Source organism: Lepisosteus oculatus, chromosome 14, assembly GCF_040954835.1.
Source record: "Lepisosteus oculatus isolate fLepOcu1 chromosome 14, fLepOcu1.hap2, whole genome shotgun sequence".
Taxonomy (NCBI): domain Eukaryota; kingdom Metazoa; phylum Chordata; class Actinopteri; order Semionotiformes; family Lepisosteidae; genus Lepisosteus; species Lepisosteus oculatus.
Window position 1 is genome coordinate 43208487 of NC_090709.1, and position 23049 is coordinate 43231535.

General features: G+C 44.2%; 7 non-coding genes across 7 annotated transcripts; 2 read left to right on the forward strand and 5 right to left on the reverse strand.

The window, feature by feature from the left end:
- Positions 1-369: 369 nt before the first annotated feature.
- trnaf-gaa (transfer RNA phenylalanine (anticodon GAA)) lies at positions 370-442 on the reverse strand. The gene has a single exon. It is a non-coding gene; the product is annotated as a tRNA-Phe (tRNA).
- Positions 443-1465: 1023 nt separating this feature from the next.
- trnad-guc (transfer RNA aspartic acid (anticodon GUC)) lies at positions 1466-1537 on the forward strand. The gene has a single exon. It is a non-coding gene; the product is annotated as a tRNA-Asp (tRNA).
- Positions 1538-1995: 458 nt separating this feature from the next.
- On the reverse strand, positions 1996-2068 carry trnav-aac (transfer RNA valine (anticodon AAC)). The gene has a single exon. It is a non-coding gene; the product is annotated as a tRNA-Val (tRNA).
- Positions 2069-2177: 109 nt separating this feature from the next.
- trnaf-gaa (transfer RNA phenylalanine (anticodon GAA)) lies at positions 2178-2250 on the reverse strand. Its single transcript has one exon. It is a non-coding gene; the product is annotated as a tRNA-Phe (tRNA).
- Positions 2251-3279: 1029 nt separating this feature from the next.
- Positions 3280-3351, forward strand: trnad-guc (transfer RNA aspartic acid (anticodon GUC)). The gene has a single exon. It is a non-coding gene; the product is annotated as a tRNA-Asp (tRNA).
- A 621-nt stretch (positions 3352-3972) lies between these two features.
- trnav-cac (transfer RNA valine (anticodon CAC)) lies at positions 3973-4045 on the reverse strand. The gene has a single exon. It is a non-coding gene; the product is annotated as a tRNA-Val (tRNA).
- A 7008-nt stretch (positions 4046-11053) lies between these two features.
- Positions 11054-11135, reverse strand: trnal-aag (transfer RNA leucine (anticodon AAG)). Its single transcript has one exon. It is a non-coding gene; the product is annotated as a tRNA-Leu (tRNA).
- Positions 11136-23049: the final 11914 nt, after the last annotated feature.

Consider the following 23049-nt stretch of genomic DNA (forward strand, 5'->3'; position numbering starts at 1 on the left):
GCGCTGTAAAAAAGTTCAGCACTTGGTCCCTTCTAAAACTTCCCCTTTCTCTAAGAGAAAACAGATTACATCATAGAGCGAGAGAAGAAAAACTAGATTTGTTATTCAAAGCTTATCAGTTACTTTCAGCTAATTCTAATGACCCAGACAGCATATATTGTTTTGGTACATTGTTTTCTAAACTAACCTGTTTCCGCCCAGCTCGAACTGGGGACCTTTCGCGTGTTAGGCAAACGTGATAGCCGCTACACTACGGAAACCTGCAGGGGCTGCTGCTGGTGTCTCGCTTGCGTTTCGGGCTGAGAAAGGGACGCGTCACTTTAGGCAGGGGGCGCTGGAGAGAGGAACAAAGGGCGCGATGAAACAAAATGCCAAAATCCGGGATCGAACCAGGGACCTTTAAATCTTCAGTCTAACGCTCTCCCAACTGAGCTATTTCGGCGGTGCGCAAAGCCCACAGCCACCTGCTCCAGCCTTCCTGTGTTGTGGCATGAGCGCACCAAGAGTAGCGGGAGAGTGTTGCAGGAACGTCACTCAGAAGGAAAGCCACCCAGCTGCGCCCTCTGAGCTCTGTCCAGCGCATCTTCCTCGCATGGACTCCTGCCTGCGACGGGCAGGAAACAATTAGCAAGAACAGAACGACACCCCATGGGTGTCTCATGACCGCACCTTAGGTTGTGACACGTGCAGGTGTGAGGGGTTGCCGGGCTACTTTGGAGCAGAGCTTGGGCGGAGGGGGGGCGGGAAAGCAGACAAAGAGGTGACACCTCAAGGTCTGCACGATCACAGCTCTCCGCCGCCCCAGGCTTCCGCTCGATAAGCTACTGGACACACCCGCCCCTCCTCACACAGACCGTGGAAAAGCCCCCGAGTGGGAGGGCTCTCTCTTCCTCCCAGGAGCTCTTGGACACGACGCACAGACAGGGCGCGGGGAGCCGCCGCCTGCAAACACGGCTCCAGGCAGGACTCCACTCCGCCGCAGCCGCAGAGCAGAGGAGATGAGGGCAGCTTAGCTCCTGTGCAGAGACCTGAGCTGTTGTTGCTGTGGATGCTGTCTTTTCTGCACTCGGGGTAGGAGTGAATGTTGAGTTGCCATAGAAATGAAGCAGAGCACTTCAACGGCACGGGTGTGTGTGTGTGTGCGCCCTGGTGATTCTGGGAGACAGATCGAACCTGGGCTAAAAGAGAGGGGGCTTAGCCCTCTTCCATTTGCTAGTTCAAAGTTGTACAACCCATTTGTATCTGCTAGGCGGCGCAGTCGTCGTGCACAAAGAACGCTTTGAAAAGCGTCAAAGGCAAGTCATTCCGAGTTGGTCGTTTGTGTTTTCCGTTCAGACGCGAAATGCTGAAATGATCTCTCGGTTCCTCGGTTGTCATTTCTGCTCCGTAAAGGGATCACAGCACGCGTCGGCTTCCAGCATGCTGGGTCGGGACACGATGCCGGGGCTTGGAGACAGCGATGTCTTCCTCGTTAGTATAGTGGCAAGTATCCCCGCCTGTCACGCGGGAGACCGGGGTTCGATTCCCCGACGGGGAGTAGCTTTTCTTTCACCTCCTTAGAGAAATGACTGCCTTTCACTTCTCTGTTTTCTTTCACAGCGTCGTGCACCTTTTCATTGCTCTCGCTTTCAGAGCCTCCGCACGGCACACGACTCGACATCAGGAAGCACATTGAAGTGAAAGCAGGAAGCGCTGCGACATGCACTGTGCAGATCCCGCCACACTAAGAGGTGAGTGGGTCTGTTCGATGCACAAAGAACGCTTTGAGAAGCGTCAAAGGCAAGTCATTCCGAGTTCTTGCAGGTCCTGCGCTGCTTTTGAGCCGACAGAGCTCGTCCTGGTCTGTCGGCACAGCCCAATTGCAAATGATCGGCTCCGCGTACAGAAGGAACGTGCGTTTGGTACAAGAGTGCACGAAGGCACCGGAAATACATTGGGAACAAATGACCGGTCGCTCAAGACCTCTGTGAAGTACAGGAGCGTGCAAAACGAGGCTGTTTCCGCCCGGTCTCGAACCGGGGACCTTTCGCGTGTTAGGCGAACGTGATAGCCGCTACACTACGGAAACCTGCAGGGGCCGCTGCTGGTGTCTCGCTTGCGTTTCGGGCTGAGAAAGGGACGCGTCACTTTAGGCAGGGGGCGCTGGAGAGAGGAACAAAGGGCGCGATGAAACAAAATGCCGAAACCCGGGATCGAACCAGGGACCTTTAGATCTTCAGTCTAACGCTCTCCCAACTGAGCTATTTCGGCTGTGCACAAAGCCCACAGCCACCTGCTCCAGCCTTCCTGTGTTGTGGCATGAGCGCACCAAGAGTAGCGGGAGAGTGTTGCAGGAATGTCACTCAGAAGGAAAGCCACCCAGCTGCGCCCTCTGAGCTCTGTCCAGCGCATCTTCCTCGCATGGACTCCTGCCTGCGACAGGCAGGAAACAATTAGCAAGAACAGAACGGCACCCCATGGGTGTCTCATGACCGCACCTTAGGTTGTGACACGTGCAGGTGTGAGGGGTTGCCGGGCTACTTTGGAGCAGAGCTTGGGCGGAGGGGGGGCGGGAAAGCAGACAAAGAGGTGACACCTCAAGGTCTGCACGATCACAGCTCTCCGCCGCCCCAGGCTTCCGCTCGATAAGCTACTGGACACACCCGCCCCTCCTCACACAGACCGTGGAAAAGCCCCCAAGTGGGAGGGCTCTCTCTTCCTCCCAGGAGCTCTTGGACACGACGCACAGACAGGGCGCGGGGAGCCGCCGCCTGCAAACACGGCTCCAGGCAGGACTCCACTCCACTCCGCAGGAGCCGCAGAGCAGAGGAGATGAGGGCAGCTTAGCTCCTGTGCAGAGACCTGAGCTGTTGTTGCTGTGGATGCTGTCTTTTCTGCACTCGGGGTAGGAGTGAATGTTGAGTTGCCCTTAGAAATGAAGCAGAGCACTTCAACGGCACGGGTGTGTGTGTGTGTGCGCCCTGGTGATTCTGGGAGACAGATCGAACCTGGGCTAAAAGAGAGGGGGCTTAGCCCTCTTCCATTTGCTAGTTCAAAGTTGTACAACCCCTTTGTATCTGCTAGGCGGCGCAGTCGTCGTGCACAAAGAACACTTTGAAAAGCGTCAAAGGCAAGTCATTCCGAGTTGGTCGTTTGTGTTTTCCGTTCAGACGCGAAATGCTGACATGATCTCTCGGCTCCTCGGTTGTCATTTCTGCTCCGTAAAGGGATCACAGCACGCGTCGGCTTCCAGCATGCTGGGTCGGGACACGATGCCGGGGGTTGGAGAGAGCGATGTCTTCCTCGTTAGTATAGTGGCAAGTATCCCCGCCTGTCACGCGGGAGACCGGGGTTCGATTCCCCGACGGGGAGTAGCTTTTCTTTCACCTCCTTAGAGAAATGACTGCCTTTCACTTCTCTGTTTTCTTTCACAGCGTCGTGCACCTTTTCATTGCTCTCGCTTTCAGAGCCTCCGCACGGCAGTCGACTCGACATCAGGAAGCACATTGAAGTGAAAGCAGGAAGCGCTGCGACATGCACTGTGCAGATCCCGCCACACTAAGAGGTGAATGGGTCTGTTCGATGCACAAAGAACGCTTTGAGAAGCGTCAAAGGCAAGTCATTCCGAGTTGGTCGTTTGTGTTTTCCGTTCAGACGCGAAATGCTGACATGATCTCTCGGCTCCTCGGTTGTCATTTCTGCTCCGTAAAGGAATCACAGCACGCGTCGGCTTCCAGCACGGTGGGTCGGGACACGATGCCGGGGGTCGGAGAGAGCGATGTCTTCCTCGTTAGTATAGGACCTGTCACCTGTCCCCACCTGTCACGCGGGAGACTGGGGTGCATCAGGACGCGCCTTGAAGTGAAAGCAGGATGCGCTGTGACATGCACTGTGCAGATCCCGCCACACTAAGAGGTGGGTCCAGTGGGTCTGTTCGATCACAGCGCTAGGAGAATCCCCAATCCCCTTTTGTGCCTGGCGACAAAAGATGTCTGTTTCCGCCCGGTTTCGAACCGGGGACCTTTCGCGTGTGAGGCGAACGTGATAACCACTACACTACGGAAACGGTGGTAAGACGTGCCCAGCGGCCCAGCGCTGAGCTTCGCCAATGCGATTCAGCTGCTTCCAGTGCCTTTATTGGAGTGCGCTGATGGACCGTGCTCTCTCTCCAGAGACCAGCACGCCTGTCATGGACGGAGCAGGAAAGGCGGCGCCACATTCTACAGCCCTCTCCACGCAATCGACGAAATCGGGCTACTGAAGTGGAGAAAATCGCCTCTCCAGAAAGTGCAAATATCATCTTGGAGACTATAAATCCTATTGCCGAAGGTCAGCCCTGTCTACCAGAGTAACCCTCCCACAGCGATGATCAGCTCGTCTCACACGCGAGAAGTTTCGGTTGGAAACAAGCGCCCCCTCTTCTCGCACGTTTTGCACGTTCGAGTAGTTTTAATGCGGCTCTTTCGTACACGGTGCTGATCTTTTGGAAAGCAGGAGGCAAAACCGAGTCGAATCGCCTGGGTGAAAACCAGGAACCCTAACCGCTAGACTATATGGCAGCGAACAACCATGCTGTTCCCGGCATCATGCAAGCAAACTACATAAATATGAGAAAACACGCAAGAGAGTTGTCACTCAGAGTGTCGAAGGGTCGATGTATACTGGGGCTCAGTTGAAATGCAACGTCAGGACTTTTCCGAATTATGTCACACGAAGAGAGCACAGCCCTTTCCGCCCTGCCGCGTGTGTCTCGGTAACTCGCTGTGATCGTATAGTGGTCAGTACTTTGCGTTGTGGCCGCAACAACCCCGGTTTGAATCCGGGTCACGGCAGAATAGGGGCGTCCGCTTTTACTACTCGCACGAATGAAGGCAAGAAAAAGCCAATCGATGTGAACGAACGGCGCTTTACAGAGGAGTACTGCCTGACTGGATCGTTGATGAACGACAGAGGCCACTTCGACCTCTTCTCGGTTTTCTTCAATGACTTACTAAGGATCTTCTTCACATTCGCCCATGCAGGGGAAGCCAGTGACACCAAAGCAAACGCAGGAAAGTGCATTTCAAGCAGAGACCAGGAGGGACTTGTTTACACCGAGAGTGGGCGGAGAATGGAACAATGCGCCCAGCCCTGATGCTGGAGCCGATTCTTGATGAGCTCTTGGGCTCACTAAGAGGTCCCCGCTGGATGCTAATCTTTCTGTTGTTCTTGCAGGTCCTGCGCTGCTTTTGAGCCGACAGAGCTCGTCCTGGTCTGTCGGTACAGCCCAATTGCAAATGATCGGCTCCGGTTACAGAAGAAACGTGTGTTTGGTACTGTTGTAACAGAAGGAATAAGGTTCTTGATCCCAAGATGAAGTAAAACAGATGAGTTTATTGCATGCAAGGAACAATAAAGCCGAAGTCTTGTTTCCCGCAAGAAACAACAAAACCGAAGTATTGGTCGATGTGCCGGTACAAACTTTTAGGTTATATAGTCCTTGCTTGCTGCTTCAGACATCATTCAATGTTATGGTAAGGGGGGGGGGGTCATGGTATTTGGCCAGTTAAGAGGCCCTGGCCAAATGGTCAGTTTAAGATTATGCCCCCAGGGGGTTCCTTGTTCGCATCCTTATCAGTTAACCCCCTTTCCTGCCATAAACACCCCTGTTGCTTAGAAGTCTAATTTTCAGGCAGAACTGACTTAAGTTAACCCTTTTTACATCTTATCTCTTACTTCATTCCCCCCTTATAAAATATGGCATATGTCAGGACTGCCTATTTTTACACATACAATGTCAGGGCAGATCTTTCCTTTTTAGATGTACAGGCATGCATTACCATGACATTGTGTGTTCCACAGTTACAACAATATGTTATTGATGTTTTTGTACAAGTGATAGTTACAATTATACATATAAAACAACCCTAATCCTACAAATACATAAAGTCCTACTCCAGGACCCAAACGCAGACCTCAGCCATGTGGAGATCTATCGTCAGGATCTTGGAACAGCAGTACCGACCCAACTCCGATTATAATTTTTTGGCTTATAGATATGCCAACACCCGGATGTATTGATACCATATCCCCAGTAATGCTCCTCTGGCCTAACAAGCACACTGTTGGTCTTAGGAAGCATCAGACACAGAAACGGTAACAACATCCTTCTTTCTGTTCACTCAGTCTCTGGTGCCATGGGTCGGTGAAAGTGCGATACGCGGATCCAGCGATCTCATCCTGTCACTCAGATGGCACAGTCAGTAGTTGGTGGCACTTGATATGGTCCCTCCCAGCAGGATTGCAACGTCTGGCAGGGTATCTCTTCTTCACCTACACCCACTCGCCAGGTATCCGGTCATGTCTCCCCTCTACTGGAGGTCCCCAAGCGTCCGGCACCTGTTCACGAGCCCTGTGCACTGCTTCAGTTAACAAACCTACAATACTTTAATAGAGAGTTAGTTAATTCATCAGTGCGTTAGCCAAACTTGGCCTCCAGGGAGCTTCTTTGGCTGCCCGTGATGATCTCAAATGGGCTCAGTCTCACAGTTCTGTTTGCTCCAGCCCGCAAACCGCACAGGACTGCAGGTAGAGCATCTACCCACGGTGTTCCTTCAGTTGATATTTCCTTAGTTGGTCTTTCAGACTGTGGGTGATGGGGGCAATGTGACTTCTAACTTACCCCTAGTGAGACAATTACAGCCTGGCACACCTTCCCAGTGTAGTATGCCCCTAGATCAGTATCCAAGGGGAAGGGCTGTCCGTACCACGGGATCATCTTTGTCATACACTTGGGTATGTGCCAGCCCACATCCCATCATTATACAACCCCACATTTTTACACATTTGTTCTAACCACTATTAAACATCTATTAAAGCCCTCAACCTGAATTCTCCCCTTTCCCCAATAGAGGTTTCACAGGGGTCTCAGACTCCCGCTCTCCCAGTGCCGCTCGTCTGGCATCTGCATCTGCATGGTTGTTACCTTGAGTTACTGGAATTCTTTATTTATTGTGTTATTTACACCTTACTCAAGCTGCTTCTGTCGGCAGCTGTAAAACTACAAATCAGTTCAGAGACAAGCCCAGTATTCTTAACTGGAGTCCCTGCCGTTGTGAGAGAATCCTATTTCTCCATAGCCATCCAGAATAGTGGCCTACATGCAACAAATACATACATTATATACATATACAGTAACCCTTTGTCCACACTTACATATAAAGGAATGGTTGATCCATCTGAGGAAACCCCAGTCTCAACACCTGTAAGAGAGCTTGTTTCAAATGATTACAGGCGGCTTTTGCTGCTGGAACCAAGGCAATCTTGTCCTTGTACTGCACTCCCCCCTTAAGCAGATCTGTTAAAAGTTGTGCTCACCCCGTAAAAACATTGCACCCTGGCCCTGTTAAAATTCCACAATGCTCGACACAAAAGGGCCTTATTATAACTGCTTAATATTAGACACTCTAAAGCTGAAGCAACTCAGACTTGTGGGTTTCCTCGTCAGGGGAAGAACTCAGAATACCATCAACATACTGAGTGATCACAGTCAGTTGAAGCCACGTGATACCCTGTTCTTGATAGTCATTCTTTGTAATGCATAATATTCCAACCCAATAGATCTGGGATAAAACCACCCATTAAAATCTGGTACTCGGCAAGTAAAACTTGCTGCCCCAATACTCCTGTGGCCTCCTGCCGTCTCCCCATATACATTACTCTATAGCACACTGTTGAACAGAGGAGTGAAACAAGCATGACAGTAGTGCTCCAGTATCCCCTAACAGAGAAACCAACACTCCATTAACAGTACATTTTTATCCACTGGACTGGGACAGACTTAGGGAGGCTACAAGGGATTTACAGGATCTAATCGTTAGGTAAACAGATCTTCTCACAAGACGTTATTCTCCCCAGTCTCGATTCTAAACCTACAGCATTTCAGCATGTCTGGTTTCGAGACATTCGAAAAAATCCAAATTGTTTCCACTATTGCAACTAATTGTATAAAAATACAAAAACTGTTTATCTAACTACTTTTACGTCCACCTGTACTGTACTTATACGTTTCAGACACTCTTATATTTTCCAATCTCCTTACAGATGCAGCCATTCAAAGTGCGCGGTACAGACACGTACCGGAGGTAATTGGCTACGGCTTCGTGCATCGTGACACGCGATGACGCAAAATACCGCGGTGCGTGATTGGTTGACCGACAGGGGCACTCGTGGTCCATTGGTCTGTCGTAGAAAGACTTACTGTAAACGTCTTTACTGTGCCCGTTGTAGATATTGAATTTTACCACTGAAGGGAAATCTTAGTAGCTGAGCATAAAAAGAATAGGAGCATACTGTAACGCGTGTGAAGGCCATAAACGATATTAATTTTGGAACATAGACATACAGTATATAGCTGGTCTTGGTACTTTAAAGAAAAAAATACACACCAGTATTCCATTTCTCCCTAAACATTGTAAGCTTCGAAGTCTTTAACTAACGTGATACCGGAGTCAACAAGCATACTTTTAGAATTTGATTAAAAGGGAATATAATATGGAATCGCGTATCTCAAGAAATTAATAACGATATAATTAAATTCATGTTGCAAAAGAACTGCAACGGACATAAAAACTCCCTTGCTTTTAACAGAGCGTTGCATAATTTCTAACTACGAAAATGCCAGGTGAAAGGATTTGTAAAATATTTTGTTAAAGCAAGTCAGTTTTTTCCGCAACACATAAAATACATTTTTCCAAGAAAGTTTAGCCTTTGTCACTAATGAAACCACTTAATAAAGACATAAATATAGAAATCTTATTTAAATCTTATTTAATGTTGGTAGCAGGATGAACTGTCAGAGTGTATATTTTGTTGCAGAGTTGCTGCAAGATGTTAACAGTGAAAAAGGTATTTAGAAATGAGTTATTTCAAGATGAAAAAGAAAACATACACGAAACATGGTTTCATTATGACAAAAATCGGTCTTGAGATATTTTTAAATTGATTTACAGTATTTGAACGGTATGTCTTAACACCGATACTACAGTGCTTAAATACTGCTCACGTATATGTTTCTAGGTTTATATTATGCATTCCATACGGTCAAATTACTTTTGAGCAACTAATAAGAAGCGCGAAACGGTATGTGTTTTAGTTTCGTTTTGTGCTGGGACCCGTGGATTGATTAGAGATATCAAGTACATACAAGTCATTTTTTAAATGTTGTAGTTCGTCTTGAAAAAAAATGTTACGAGTACATCATCTATCAACAATTACACAGGTTCTGTTTCCATATTGCGGATTTTGGTTACGTAATATTATTTTCTAGATTTCACGTTGTGAATATATGATTTGGGCAAACAGAGCCGCAAAGAAGTTAATTATTGGTTGTTGGTTTTTTTTTTGCAGTTTTATCTAGAACAAGCGATGCTTAAACCTTTGTCTGATTTTTGTGAAACTATCCACACGACAGTTACAGTACCTAGGAGTTGACTTCAGTGATGTCACTGATGGGATGTTTCTAAAAATCCATTCTCTGTAAAACGTCTTCTCTAGTTGTCCTGCATATGTATTCGCTAATGAAGCTGTGTGTTCTGAGCCTGGATCTCTACATTTCTGTATGAACCAGTTTAGAGGGCTAAAGACAGCTTGTGTTTAAATTGAGTGTAAGGCAATTTATGCTTCTAAAGTCATGGTCAGCATTTATTTTTGTACTGTGCTGTAAACTTGTTCTGTGCCAAGTCACATTATTTTATAGCGTTTTTATAGCGTTATCAAATCCGGTGGCGCTGTGTGTTAGTTTACTGACTCCCATGTCACATGGTCTGTGATTGAAACCTGTAAAACCGGTTTAATTCGTCACAGCCAGCACTCTTCAGGTGTGAGGGTCTTCTGCTCAGAATGAAACGCTAAAATGTTTGTGTATATTCTAATGGTAGTGGGGGCAGGGTGTGTGGGAACAGGTTTGGTTGAAATTGCATTGGAGATATATGTTCTTCACACCTGAAACATTTTCTCTGAAAGCATTTTCTTCGCAGTTTAACCGATCTTGTTACAGCATGTTACAGTTTACTATTATTAACCATATTAATTTTAAGTGCTTAATGTAAAATCTTGTAAAAATATATTTTCATTGTTCAAATATACATTAAGTCTGACTATCATATAATAAGTTAAATACAAAACTAAAGAAAAAATAGGGTTAAATATAATTCAAAATATTTTGCTAACAATGTTAACTGTTTATGAATAATAAAATGTATTAACTAAGGAGTAGGATGGCACAGTTGTTAGTATGTTTTTTGTTTTGTTTCTTTTTCATAAATACAACAGTAGTACCTGATGTCTCAGTGGCTTTCAAAATTAAATTATGCATGCAAACCTGTGAACTAGAAAGATAACTAAGATATCCATCCATTATATTCCATAATATCCATGAAATATATGGCGCTGAAATATGTGTGACGCAGTGGTGGCCTGACACGGTGAGGTGCCCTGGCAGCTGTATGATGCAGTGGTGGCCTGGCACGGTGAGGTGCGCTTGCAGCTATGTGACGCAGTGGTGGCCTGGCACGGTGAGGTGCGCTTGCAGCTATGTGGCACGGTGAGGTGCGCTGGCAGCTGTGTGATGCAGTGGTGGTCGGGTATGTAGAGGTGTCGTGCGAGGCATGCTTTTTGCACGCATGAAGTAAATCCCACGATTGCTTTTGAACTTGGACAAAGTACTTCCAAAGGAGCGCTATGCGCAAAGATTTAACAAGCTCAACCCCCGCCGACGATTTGGTGTGAAGAAGCAGAACATTCAAGTTTCACAGACAGAAGCAGCACGCCAGCACAGCCAACATTAAAACGGAGGGCACACTACGATTTGCATTGACACAAAAGTGATCTGGGCAGACGTCGTTCCCTGCATAACGCAAAAAGTGGCAAAGCGCTTTTGGGTTGAGAGGACGCAAGAAGGTTTTTGTTTTGTGCCTTGATGTCAAGCTGAGAAAGTATCTTTAAACACTTTGCTTAGTTTCTCGAGAGACTGCCAAAAAGCAGTTCCCTCCCTTCCGTCTGAAGCCAGCTGAAAGGGGGTCTCGACAGAAGCACCTGGCAGCGGTGGGATTCGAACCCACGCCCCTGAAGAGACTGGAGCCTTAATCCAGCGCCTTAGACCGCTCGGCCACGCTACCTGCTGTGCACTGTCTCTTTGTCTCATTACTTGCCCGGAGGAAGCCGGGTGGGTTTTGCTCTTGTCGCCCGACTTAGTGGCGTTATGACCGTGGAACTGACTGCACCTGCTTTTTCTGAGATGCTTCCCCTCTCATGGCGAGATCTCGACTTCTTTAACACCTCTGGATAAAGATCTTCTGTGGAGCAGGTTTCAGACCTCTGCGTACAGCACCCTTGATGTCATTTTATTTTTACAGCAGCCGCATCCGGAAAGTTGTGTCTTTTACGTTTTATTTGAACAACAAAACTACATACAATACAAACAAGAGCACATATAACGTATCAAGAAAACCATCAAGGGCACATGCTATAATACAATTACACTTTATGAAAAACGATTACACAAAGGTATTCGGGTTTGCTTGAACCTTTAAAAAAAAGTGATCTGAAACTACCCAGCTTACAATCTCTGAGGTAGTTGTCACTAAACTCGGACGTGATGTGCCACACATGTGCCGTGTGCCTTTACTTTTGTAAAAAAACTGGTATCGGGAAAATTAAAGTCGAAAACCAAAACAGTAACATATTTAAGAGTAAATGCCTCCTAATAGCTAGCAAGCGCTCCTAGTTAGTAAAGTTGTTTGTGTCCCTGCCTGTCACGCGGGAAACCGGGGTTTGATTACCGACGGGGAGACAGCTAGTTTTTTTAATGTCCAGATTCCAGTCTTTAATGCTGTGTGTGAGAGTTTACGTAACTTTCCTTTTCTCACATTTTCTGACGACTATTCTGAAGGAGCGCCCTGTCAACTCCTAATACTTTTCAAAAATCTGCCTGCATGTTTGATTAGTTTTGTTTTACTTAGAAAAAATTCAATATCGATCATAACTAAAGAAAATTATGATCAGAAACAAAAACAAAATGTTGAAGATGCAACTCGATCTTGAATCAGAGCTGGGTGACATGGGCAAACTTGTCCTGCACTGATCAGACTAATTGAAATGGTCTGATTCAGAGCCTGTGCAGCTTGTGCTAATACAACAACACCAGTATTGAACCCTCAGCACCATACTGACTACTGAGCACAAGTTCAGCTGCTCTCCAGCTTTGTTACGCATGTTTTTTTATTGCAAATGGAGCTGATCTCCAGACAGTACAGTGTTAGTCAGCAGCCTCTACTAGTAATACATCGCCCCTGTCCAAAATCTCTAGGTAAAAAAAACACATTTTATACATTTGTCTGTTTAAAGATATAATCTCTTTAAAAAAGACAAAGGGTTTGTGTGTCAATTGTTTCGAATTAATTTCGAACGCAAAGAAAAGTAGTTTTCTTCCTAGAAATCACACATTTGTCGCATCCTCCATACTATACTTCTCTCTTGTAGTAGTAAAGCATTTTGATTTAAACTGAACAATATATTAAATGTTTAATCTATACACTTACGATTAACATAGGCAGCCTTGAACGGATTGCGGAAATCAAATATACAGATGGATTCAGAGTGTGCTTTCCAACTTTTGTGTAACATTTTCCTTTGATAGGGCGGAGTTGTTTTTAAAATCTGGATTAAATAAAAAGGAGTGACGTCAGTGTAAAACAGCTTTCCTTCATGGGGAACAACAGTTGTGTTCCATATTTCTAATTATTTTGGTTTCAAGATAGCAATTTAGTATGAAACATAAAAGCCAGCTGGATAAATCTGTTACACGTCATTTACAATGGTCTTTCAACTAATAGCCCGTGCAGGGATCAAACCCCAACTGTTGTTGCGAGTTGCATAAGGCTCTGCAACATGCAGATGAGAAACTAACCTCCGCTTCTTCATTATATACACAGTGAGCTATATTTGCGAGCCTACTGCCCCCTGCGGGCTCTGTATTTGATTGCGGTACAAGACCGGCCGTGGAGGTAAAGTGAGACGGGTGTGTACATTAAAAGGCTCATAGCGTCCCTGGGAAGGCTCAAACCACCACCCTTTTTGTTAACAACCGAGCCACAAAGACTCATGTACAGCTTAACACTCCTCGGTCTCAGTGAAAGTGATACACTCCGTAAAATTTCTGGAGAATCATTTGTCAGTTTCCCTACGGGATTAATAAAGTATTATCTATCTCTCTTAAAGGAAAATCGCCAACAGTGGCCGATATCTATTAGAGTTTTTTTTCATTCTATACTGCAATTTCTGAAGGGTACAGGCTTGGGGAATTGGACCTTATGGTGAAGGCTGCGGGCTCAGCAGCAGCAGAACCTGATCAGTATTGGTTGACTCTGATATACTTTGACAACTTAACTTCTGGATTTAGAGACATTTACCTTAGTGTCGGTATACTAAGGTGTTTTGGTAACGAGGAAGGAGGGACAAAGCAAATTGGCAGAATGTGTGCTATTTTGTTGACTACAAGTCCTCACATGCCAGAGGGTCAATATTAAAAAAAACGTAACAGTATAATCTCTTGTACTTCACAATTTAATAGTGTCTGTTACATTGTGTCTCACACCTCAGTGTCAGAATTGTGAGACGAGTATGTAATCAGGAGGGAGGGCAATAGCAATTCAGCAGAAATTGCATTCACCTTTTCCCAATGCATTCTCACATGCCATTTTCTCACATGCCATGCTCAGAGGGTCATATTTTTAAAATGGTATCATAAAATGTCCTGAAGTTCAGGATTTTGACAGTCTGTTATATTGTGTCTCACACCTTGATGTCAGAAATATGAGATGATTTTAAAATCAGGAGGGAGGGCCCTAGAAATATAGCAAACATTGCATTTACCATTTGACAATGTATTCTCTCGTGCCATGTTCAGAGGGTCGTATTTAAAAAAAACGGTACAGTACAATGTCCTGAAGTTCAGGATTTTGATAGTCTTTTCCATTGTCTCTCACACATCTGTGTCAGAATTTTTAGACATTTTTATAACCAGGAGGTAGGTTCGATCACCCTCTGCTCATCCTCAGTTAACCATATAGTCTCATATGCCATGTTCTAAATGTCCCATTTAAAACTGCTATATTAAAATTTCTTGTAAAATGCAAGAGTTTGAGACTTTTTATGATCAGAAGGCAAGGTCGTGGAAAATATGCAGGAAGTGCCAGTGAATTTACGTTTTGCCTTTGTCTTATTTACTCGTGGTATAACATGCCAGTTTGTTTTATTGTGAGTTGTGTTTCTGAAATGTGTTTCATACAAAAATGCAATTTGGACAGTCTCTACTTACATATTCCCCTTTACTGAGGAAATGTACAATAATACATCCGGATAAGTATTTTTAAAAATGACTGTAGAGAGCCATCTACAGGCGAAAGACGACATAACATCACAGCAGTAGCATTTAAGATGGAACGAAAAACACAAAGCAGCAGCTGGCGAATAAGAAGCCAACTTCAGCCTCCTTAATGCAATAGCATTAGGTGAGGTGGAAAAATATTTCTTGCTCTGAATCTTAACATTTTTATAGGAGGTGTTCTAGGACCTCTTGCCTCAGAAAAAAAACTGCCAGTACATCACTTATTTCTACTCCATCAATAGAAGCAGTGTTATCAGTACTGAGGCCTAAATGTACAGTAGGTCCTATCATCATATAAAAAGTCGAAAGTATCGACTGCATTCAACTGATAAAATGTATCTTCTATGAGAGTTATATCTTTATCCAAAATACATCAGAAACAAATGTGCATGTTTTTTGGGGGGGATCCTGAAGACTGAGACTCAAAACTTTTTTTTCCTTCTTTCCAGGAGGAAGGATTATTCAGATGCAAACATTGTCCCAAAATCGATGTACTTTTCAATGATATTCAAATCCTCAAATTCTTCATCTGAATGTCGATATTGAAATATGATATCGTACAAATTGTGGTTTTCTTTTTAAAGCAAATTTTATGCTTTAAATTAAATAAATTGTATTTATTATGAATGTGCCGGAATTTTTTCAGTACTTTAGAGGGTTCTGCCATTTTAGATGTTATGCTGTTCCTGTCTGATTTATCAAATGTGTCATTTAAATCTCCCGTCATTTCTATATCAGCCTGAAGGCCTTGAAGTAAAGATTGCAATTCATCCAAAAATGCAATTCATCCAAAAAAAGTTTCCCACTGGTGATACATACAAGGAAATGAATGTACATTTTCCCCCCAAATCAACAAATTTAAAATCAAATACCTCCCTCATTTGCAGGTGGAGAGAATAATATCAGAATAAATACAGGTTTAAAAGTCAGGAGCATTGATAGTCCTATTTTAAAATTACACTAAAATGCTCACAATATATTAAAAAGCTCTGTAAAATAATAAAAAAATTAAAAAAGGTAAAAAGAAATAATACACAGTTATAAAGCTCAGGAATTATCAATGGGAACTTACAATGGGTTGATATGATTTAAAAAATAAAATATTTGAAAAAATCCACTTACAATATGCTAAAAATGGCAAGAATACTTAAAACAGGTTTTAAAATTTTAAAAAAATAAAACAAGTTAAAAATAAATACTAAAAGGGTTTAAAATTCAGGAATGTGATTGGTCAGATGCTTACAATGAGTGTTGCTGGTGTTTCGTGTGATTTACTGAAATGAAAAAATATTCAATTTAAAAACGGCAAGAGCTCGTATGAAAAAAAAGTTCTTAAGTATCTTTGTTGTAAGAGCTGCACCAGAACTAGTGTATTCATATACATCAGAAAAGTAGCTGAACGTGACTGGTTTATATTCAGTTATATGCATTGGGGACGAAAAGGAGACTTACATGGATTTTATTAGGTTTTAGGAATCAGAACATTTATTTTTACACATTTATGCCTACGAGCAGAAATAACTTCCTGCTTTCAGCGCTTTTATTGTTTCTGCTTGTAACCTCGAACAGAGAAACCTAGTACTGACTCACAGAAACGCCCCGGAGTTTCTGTGTTTCTGGGATTTAAGAGGGATGTACTGTATGAAGACAGTAAAGGGAGTTTTTTTTTCCCGCTGTAGAGTATGAAGGCGGTTTGATGAGTCTGGAGGGAGGAGACGAGCATTCCGCACGGGGAGCGCAGAACAACAAGTTTCACCTGCAGCTCGCCGAGTCCTGTCCTATATAACCGCTGAGCCTGGGACACACTGAGTCTCTAACCAGTGTTTGAGATGTAAAGGGTTAAACCCAGAAGTCGAGAGTGGAGTTTTTGTATAAGTGTAAGATTAAGGGAATAGGGTTTTGGTGGGTTTGGTGCACAGCAGAGGTTTCGGTTTAGGTTAAGTTTGCTTTTGACACATTTGTAACGGCCATGGCGGCCTGTAGAGTCGGCATGCACCGTTACTTTTGCTCACTTTTGGTGTATAAGGGTGGTGAGGGTTCGGCTCACTCGGGTGATATTTCACGGTTGGACTTTTCAAGGAAGGTGTTACAGAAAGGATTAAGGCATTAGATGTCAAATGCTTAATCACTTTGCTGAAGGGAATTGGTTTTGACATTAGTTTCAATCGGCGAAGTTACTGGAACAATTTTGGATAAAAATAGAGTAGAAAAAAAGATGTGGGCCTGATTAGAATGTTTGAATGGCAGAAGCTGATGGATCTTTCTAATGTGGTGTGAGCCTGGTCAGTACCTGGATGGGAGACCTCCTGGGAAAAACCAAGGTTGCTGCTGGAAGAGGTGTTAGTGGGGCCAGCAGGGGGCACTCACCCTGTGGTCTGTGTGGGTCCTAATGCCCCAGTATAGTGACGGGGACACTATACTGTAAACAGGCGCCGTCCTTCGGATGAGATGTAAAACCGAGGTCCTGACTCTCTGTGGTCATTAAAAATCCCAGGGCGTTTCTCGAAAAGAGTAGGGGTGTAACCCCGGTGTCCTGGCCAAATTTCCAATTGGCCCTCACCAATCATGGCCTCCTAATAATCCCCCCCTATGAATTGGCTACATTACTCTGCTTTCCTCCCCACTGAGAGCTGATGTGTGGTGAGCATTCTGGCGCACTATGGCTGCCGTCGCATCATCCAGGTGGATGCTGCACATTGGTGGTGGTGGAGGGGAGTCCCCATTACCTGTAAAGCGCTTTGAGTGGAGTGTCCAGAAAAGCGCTGTATAAGTGTAAGCAATTATTATTAATTAATAGGACTGTGATTGTTCGCATGTTTAATGAGATGGTGATGAAGGAAGATGTTTTGACATGGTTGTCTAAGTATTGTTTAGTGAAAGGTGAGCTTCAGAAAGTCTTGGATGATGATGGCATCTGGAACTGTGCATGGAGAGTACCTGTTTCATTGCATGAAGACAAAAAATGGTTATGGTGGATTTAAACACATTCCTTCTTTGATTGGATTAGGTGAAAATAGAGGCCTTGTGTTCTACCAAGGGCAGCCAAAACCGTGCAGGAGATGTGGGGAGCTGGGTCACTTTGTGGATGCCTGTACAAAGGTGGTGTGTGTTAAGTGCAAGGAAATTGGACATGCATATACTGAATGTACAAGCGTGAGGAAATGTAATCTCTGTGAGTGTGAAGGTCATGTGTTTAAAGACTGTCCAAATTCCTTTGCAAATAGAACAAAACTGGGAAGACCATTGCTCTTCCAATAGCCTGCCACCTGTGGAGACTGAAAGTGCTCAAATGAAATGTACAGAACAGAGGGTGCAGTCTAAAAGAGACATTGGATTTAGAAAATGATTGAACTCCGAGTAGAAGAGTGAGGGAAGATCATTTTCCGAGTCCTCGGGTAGGTTCTCCCATGGGTTTAGATGTCTCTAATATATGTGATCTTACTGACCAAGCTTTAGAACCAAAGACTCAAGGAGGGCAGGTGGTGAAATATCCTATGGATTGTGGGGGTGGTGGAGGAGGAGACAATTAAAGCAAAAGGGGGGGGAGGCCTGTTGGGTAGGTGTCACCTACTGAATGATTGTAGCCAGAGCTTTTAGTCTCCCCTGGTCCTACTTTAAGTATGGCTCTTAATATTGTGTCAATAAATGTGAGAAGCATTCGCTCCAAGTTAAGGGCAAGGAATATCCTATCATTTGTGAGGAAGGTAAATGGAAAAACTGGGGACATTGGGCCCATCAATCTGGAGTGGGTCCAAAGAAAATAAATCTGATGGTATAGCTGTTCTAATTAAAAATAAGATGGTAGAGGTACGTCAGCACCTTGTAGTGAAACCAGGGAGAGCACTGGTGGTGTATCTGGGTTTCATGAATGTCTAATTTAAACTCTTAAATATATATTGTCTGAGTTGCTCACATGACAGATATGTCCTAATTCAGGAACTGAGTATATTTATTGGGATGGGAACCAGTGGTTTTAGCTGGGGATTTTAATTCTCTTTTAGAAAGAGAAGGCAGAATGAGGGGCGAGAGGTGGGTCCAATTTGATAAATCATCAATATTATTGCAAACATTATGTAAAGATTTTAAACTGAAAGATGGCTTCAAACTTCATAGTCAGGGGAGGGCAGGTTTCACAAGGCACTAGTCTAATGGGACCCAAGCCTCACGCCTTTTGTTTGATACGTGATTTTACTTGCAAGACCACAGGCCTAACCCCTGTTTTTTTTTCTCTGACCATTGTCTGCTGTCATGTACAATTTCTATTCCAACAGCTGTTACTGTGGGGAAGGGTGTGTGGAAGCTCGATATTTTGCTTCTGGAAGGTGAGGAAGTGACGCACAGGTTCAGGGAAAGATATAAGGAATGGCAGTCTTTGTATGACCTGTTTGGCACAAGAGCACAGTGGCCAACCCGCTCTGACCCCCAGCTTCTCTCCCTGTCTGTGTGACTCATGGAGTTAGAAAGACTACAAGCTGTGCAAACTTCCAAATCTGTAACATCATTTCAAGGGTGTATGATAGATCATTCACAAGATCAAATGGCTGTTTATTATTGTAAGAACTGTAGTTCACTACTGTTCTTTTGACTCTTGAGCTTGCATTATACAGCCGTTGAGTGCATTTTGAACCTAAGAGATATCCAACTGATTCAACCTGTCTGATGAATGTTAAATGGGTTGTGACTTTTGGCAAAGTTTTTTGCAACATTATTTGTTTCATGAATACCATTCATCTCTATAACAACTTTCCTGTACCCTGAACATATGTTTTAAATTGCTTGATCCCATTTGGTGCAAACTTTCCATTGTACTGGTAATGTGTTGTTTGCATTAGGAGTGTGTTAAATAAGCAGAAAAGAAGCCCGTTTCTTCTACTGCTTCTGATCTTATATAGTGGTCAGAATCTCTCATCCAAAAGCTGATGAGTGGGAGGGGGGGAAATTAGTGCATAAAAAAACATTAAAGAGCATAAGGGTTTTCATCACATGGACTTGTTTGACTGTTTAGGATTAATGTTTTGGTGCCAGATCAATTAAAGGACAACAACCAGAAACACTGGTTCTCAGACTGAACGCATTCTCCTTCAATAATCTTTTTTACCAACAGGTGAGTGGAGTTGCCATGGGCACCAGAATGGGACCCAGCTATGCCAATATCTTTGTTGGCTGGGTAGAAGAACGCTTCTTCGCTTCCTACACTGGCTATGTCCCTGACCTCTACAAGCGATGTATTGATGACTGCGTCAGTGCCGCCACATGCTCCAACGATCAGCTTAAGTGCTTCCTGCACCATTTCACCAACTTCCACCTGTACCTCAAATATATAGTTAACATATCTTCAACTACTCTTCAGTTTCTGGACATCAACTTCTCCATCAACTACCACAGACTCTCCACTTCTGTTTATTACAAACCCACAGATTCACACAGATATCTTGTATAGCTCATTTCACCCCAAACATACTAAAAATCTCTCCCTTTTTCACAGTTCCTTCGGCTACAACAAATATGCAGCGACGACATCGAATTCCAGAACCAAACCCTCAAAATGAACTCCTTTTTCATCAACAGAGGATACCCCAGCAGTGTTATTGACAGGGCCCTTGCCCGAGCCAAAAACACCCCTCGGACCATCAACCCAATCAGGAACTCCCACCGTAACAACCGCATTCCTTTGGTGCTTCCCTAACACACTTCCTATCCCCAGGACTGTTAACGACAACTTTTCCATCCTACAGGATGATCCCTCTGTTGGGGCCCTCTTTTCTGACCGCCCCATCATCTCATATCACCAGTCACCTAATCTGCACAACCTTCTTGTTCACAGCTCCCTTGACCGCCCTCAGCAACCATCCACACCAGGTACTTTCCCTTGCAACAGAGCTCGCTGTATCGCCTGCAAGTACACATCCAACACCACACTCATTCAAGGCCCCTCAGGACAATTCTGGATCACCCAGATGGCATCTTGTACCTCCAGCAACCTTATTTACTGTATCTCTTGCAGTAAATGCCCAGTTTCTCTCTATATTGGAGAAACAGGAAGGAGACTTGGAGACCGCTTCAGAGAACATGTCAGGGCTATGAAGATTAAAGATCTCTCCAAAAACCACTGTTTCTCATTTCACCTCTGATGGCCATGACCACTCTAATCTCTCCATCTGTGTTCTCAAAGATGGTTTTCTGAACTCATACATTAGAAAGAAAACCAAAACCAAACGTATCCTGCAGCTAGGATCACACCTTACCCCTTCTCTAAACGAAAGACTACTATTCTACTAAATTTTCTCCATTCATTGGAAGTTTCATTTCACACCTCTCAACACCTATTCTGACTTCACACCTCTTGATTGGCCTCTCTTTCTGTCCCCTGCTCCCGCCTCTCACCCCTCTTCCCTCCCAGCCTTTGTTCTCCCACTACATTACCTTTGCCTACTGCCTTCTCTCTCTCACACCTGAGTGAGGCTCCACGGCCGAAACATTGTTTTCTCTCTTCTTTTTTTTCAGCATGGAATAAACCTATTACTTGTTCCTTAACAACCGGAAACAATATCTTCGGTCTTTCCAGAGCTGTAAGTAGTCATTCCAAGTTTATTAACTTGTCTCTGTGCTTGTATGTACTCTTCAATAGCCACTGATGTTCTGTACAACAGCTATTTTTACAAATAAATTTGCATTTTTTTGGACTTCTTTTAAAGAATTGGCACATTTGGCAGAGCGGCGGCTCTGTGGCTAAGGATCTGCACCTGTGGCTGAAAGGTTGCTTGTTAACATCCCACGGTCGGCAGAGGAATCCTACTCCATTGGGCTCCTGAACAAGGCCCTTAACCCCAACTGCTGCAGGGGTGCCGTATAAATGGCTGACCCTGCGCTCTGACCCCCAGCTTCTCTCCCTGTATGTGTGTCTCAAGGAGAGCAAGCTGGGATATGCAAAATAGGAATTTCTAATGCAAGAAATTGTATATGGTCAATACAGTGATCTTATCGTATTGGCACATGGTAATCTCCAAGGAACAAGTAATAGGTTTATTCCATGCTGAAAAGAGAAGAAGAAAACTGTCAGAAATCCTCAGTGAAAAGGTATGCAGATCCTGTGCAGATGCAGGAGCAAGTAGTTATTGAGACAGGCGAACAATCCAGAACGAGATTGTTAGGTGAAAGGTAGATCGAAATACTGGAAATACAGAGAGAAGCAAACAATTCAAAACAGAAGGTAAGGTCCAAGGTCGAGAGGCAAAAGGGAGTTCAGTAACCAGTAAGCGAGATTCAGAGTAAACGCGAGGTAGTGCTCTCAAAGAGAAGACTCAATACTGAGTAGCAGGAAGCGGGTTTGAATGGTTAAAACAGTGCTTTGCCGCACAGCAGAGCATGTGCTGGTGGATTAACACATGTTATTATTAACCCGCTGCTGGTACTGGTTAGTTATTTTGTGAGTTGATCTCCCCTGGCTGGTGGTCGTGACAGTGACAGAATGCCGTTTTGTGATTGATGCTATATCAAAATATAGGGTCCCTCAAAAATTAAACACAGAAATAAGAACATTTAATGGCTTGTACATCTGTTGCACTCCTACACTATTAACATCCATTGGGAGTTGAATTTCAATTATGTTTCCACTTCATTCAGATGTGTTCCCTATTTTTCAGATTGTTGGCAATGCCACATGTTAAAAGAGGACAGAGGAGTAGGAGGCCAGACCTGTGGTCAAGGGCTGGTGAAGTAGGGAATGAGATCAAAGAATTTCTGAAGTTTTCTAAGCTAGAAAAAAAATTAGGTGGCATGACAATATGTGGTCAACACTGTCAAACAGAGTCCTTGGAGAGGATTGCTCCAGCAACAGGAAATGGTTATCAGTGATTTGGCATGAAGATAGAAAAAAGTAAGAACCCAAGTGCTTAGGGCGCAGAAGGAGGTGAGTATTGGTAAGGATTCCAAACCAGATGACAGTACACAATCTATAGTCCATATTTCAAGTCAAAGTGAGGGACATAGTTTGGAAGGCAACACAGAGCTCAGAAGTTCATCAGAAGATACAGAAGATGCATGGGCTGCACACAGCAGCACAGACAGTGGTGACATGTTTGAAGGAGAAAAAATCTGTGTAGAATCAGAAAAAAATCCTGAAGAGCACAGTGAATATTCCCAGGGGGCAAGCTTACCTGGGACATCACCTCAGGATAAAAGGGGATTAAGAAAGATTATGTCTGTGCCTAAAACTTTCCAAGTATGTCTGAAGGCTGAACAATGGAGAATAATACCACCATTAAAAGGTACATCTAAACTAAGATGATCATGGACCCATATCTTATATAGAGAGTTCAGGAAGATAAATCCTTGCTGCCCAATAGCCTTCAAATACATCAGGAAAGAGAACAGCAGAAAAAAAACTTTCTTATAATTAAAGCAGTCTGTACTTTCAGTTCCTACCTTCAGTACCTTCAGTTCAGTACTTTCAGTTCCTGTAATGTAAAATACACAATGACAACAAGACACAAACCAATGGGCAATGATGACATCACAATTGATGTTGTACGAGTAGGGCAAATACAACACAGTGAAAGGGAAACACAATTTCGACAGGCACCTCAGCCTTATCGTTGAAAGATTGCCCGTGCCCTCACAAAAGGAATCAGCAATGTGTACTACAG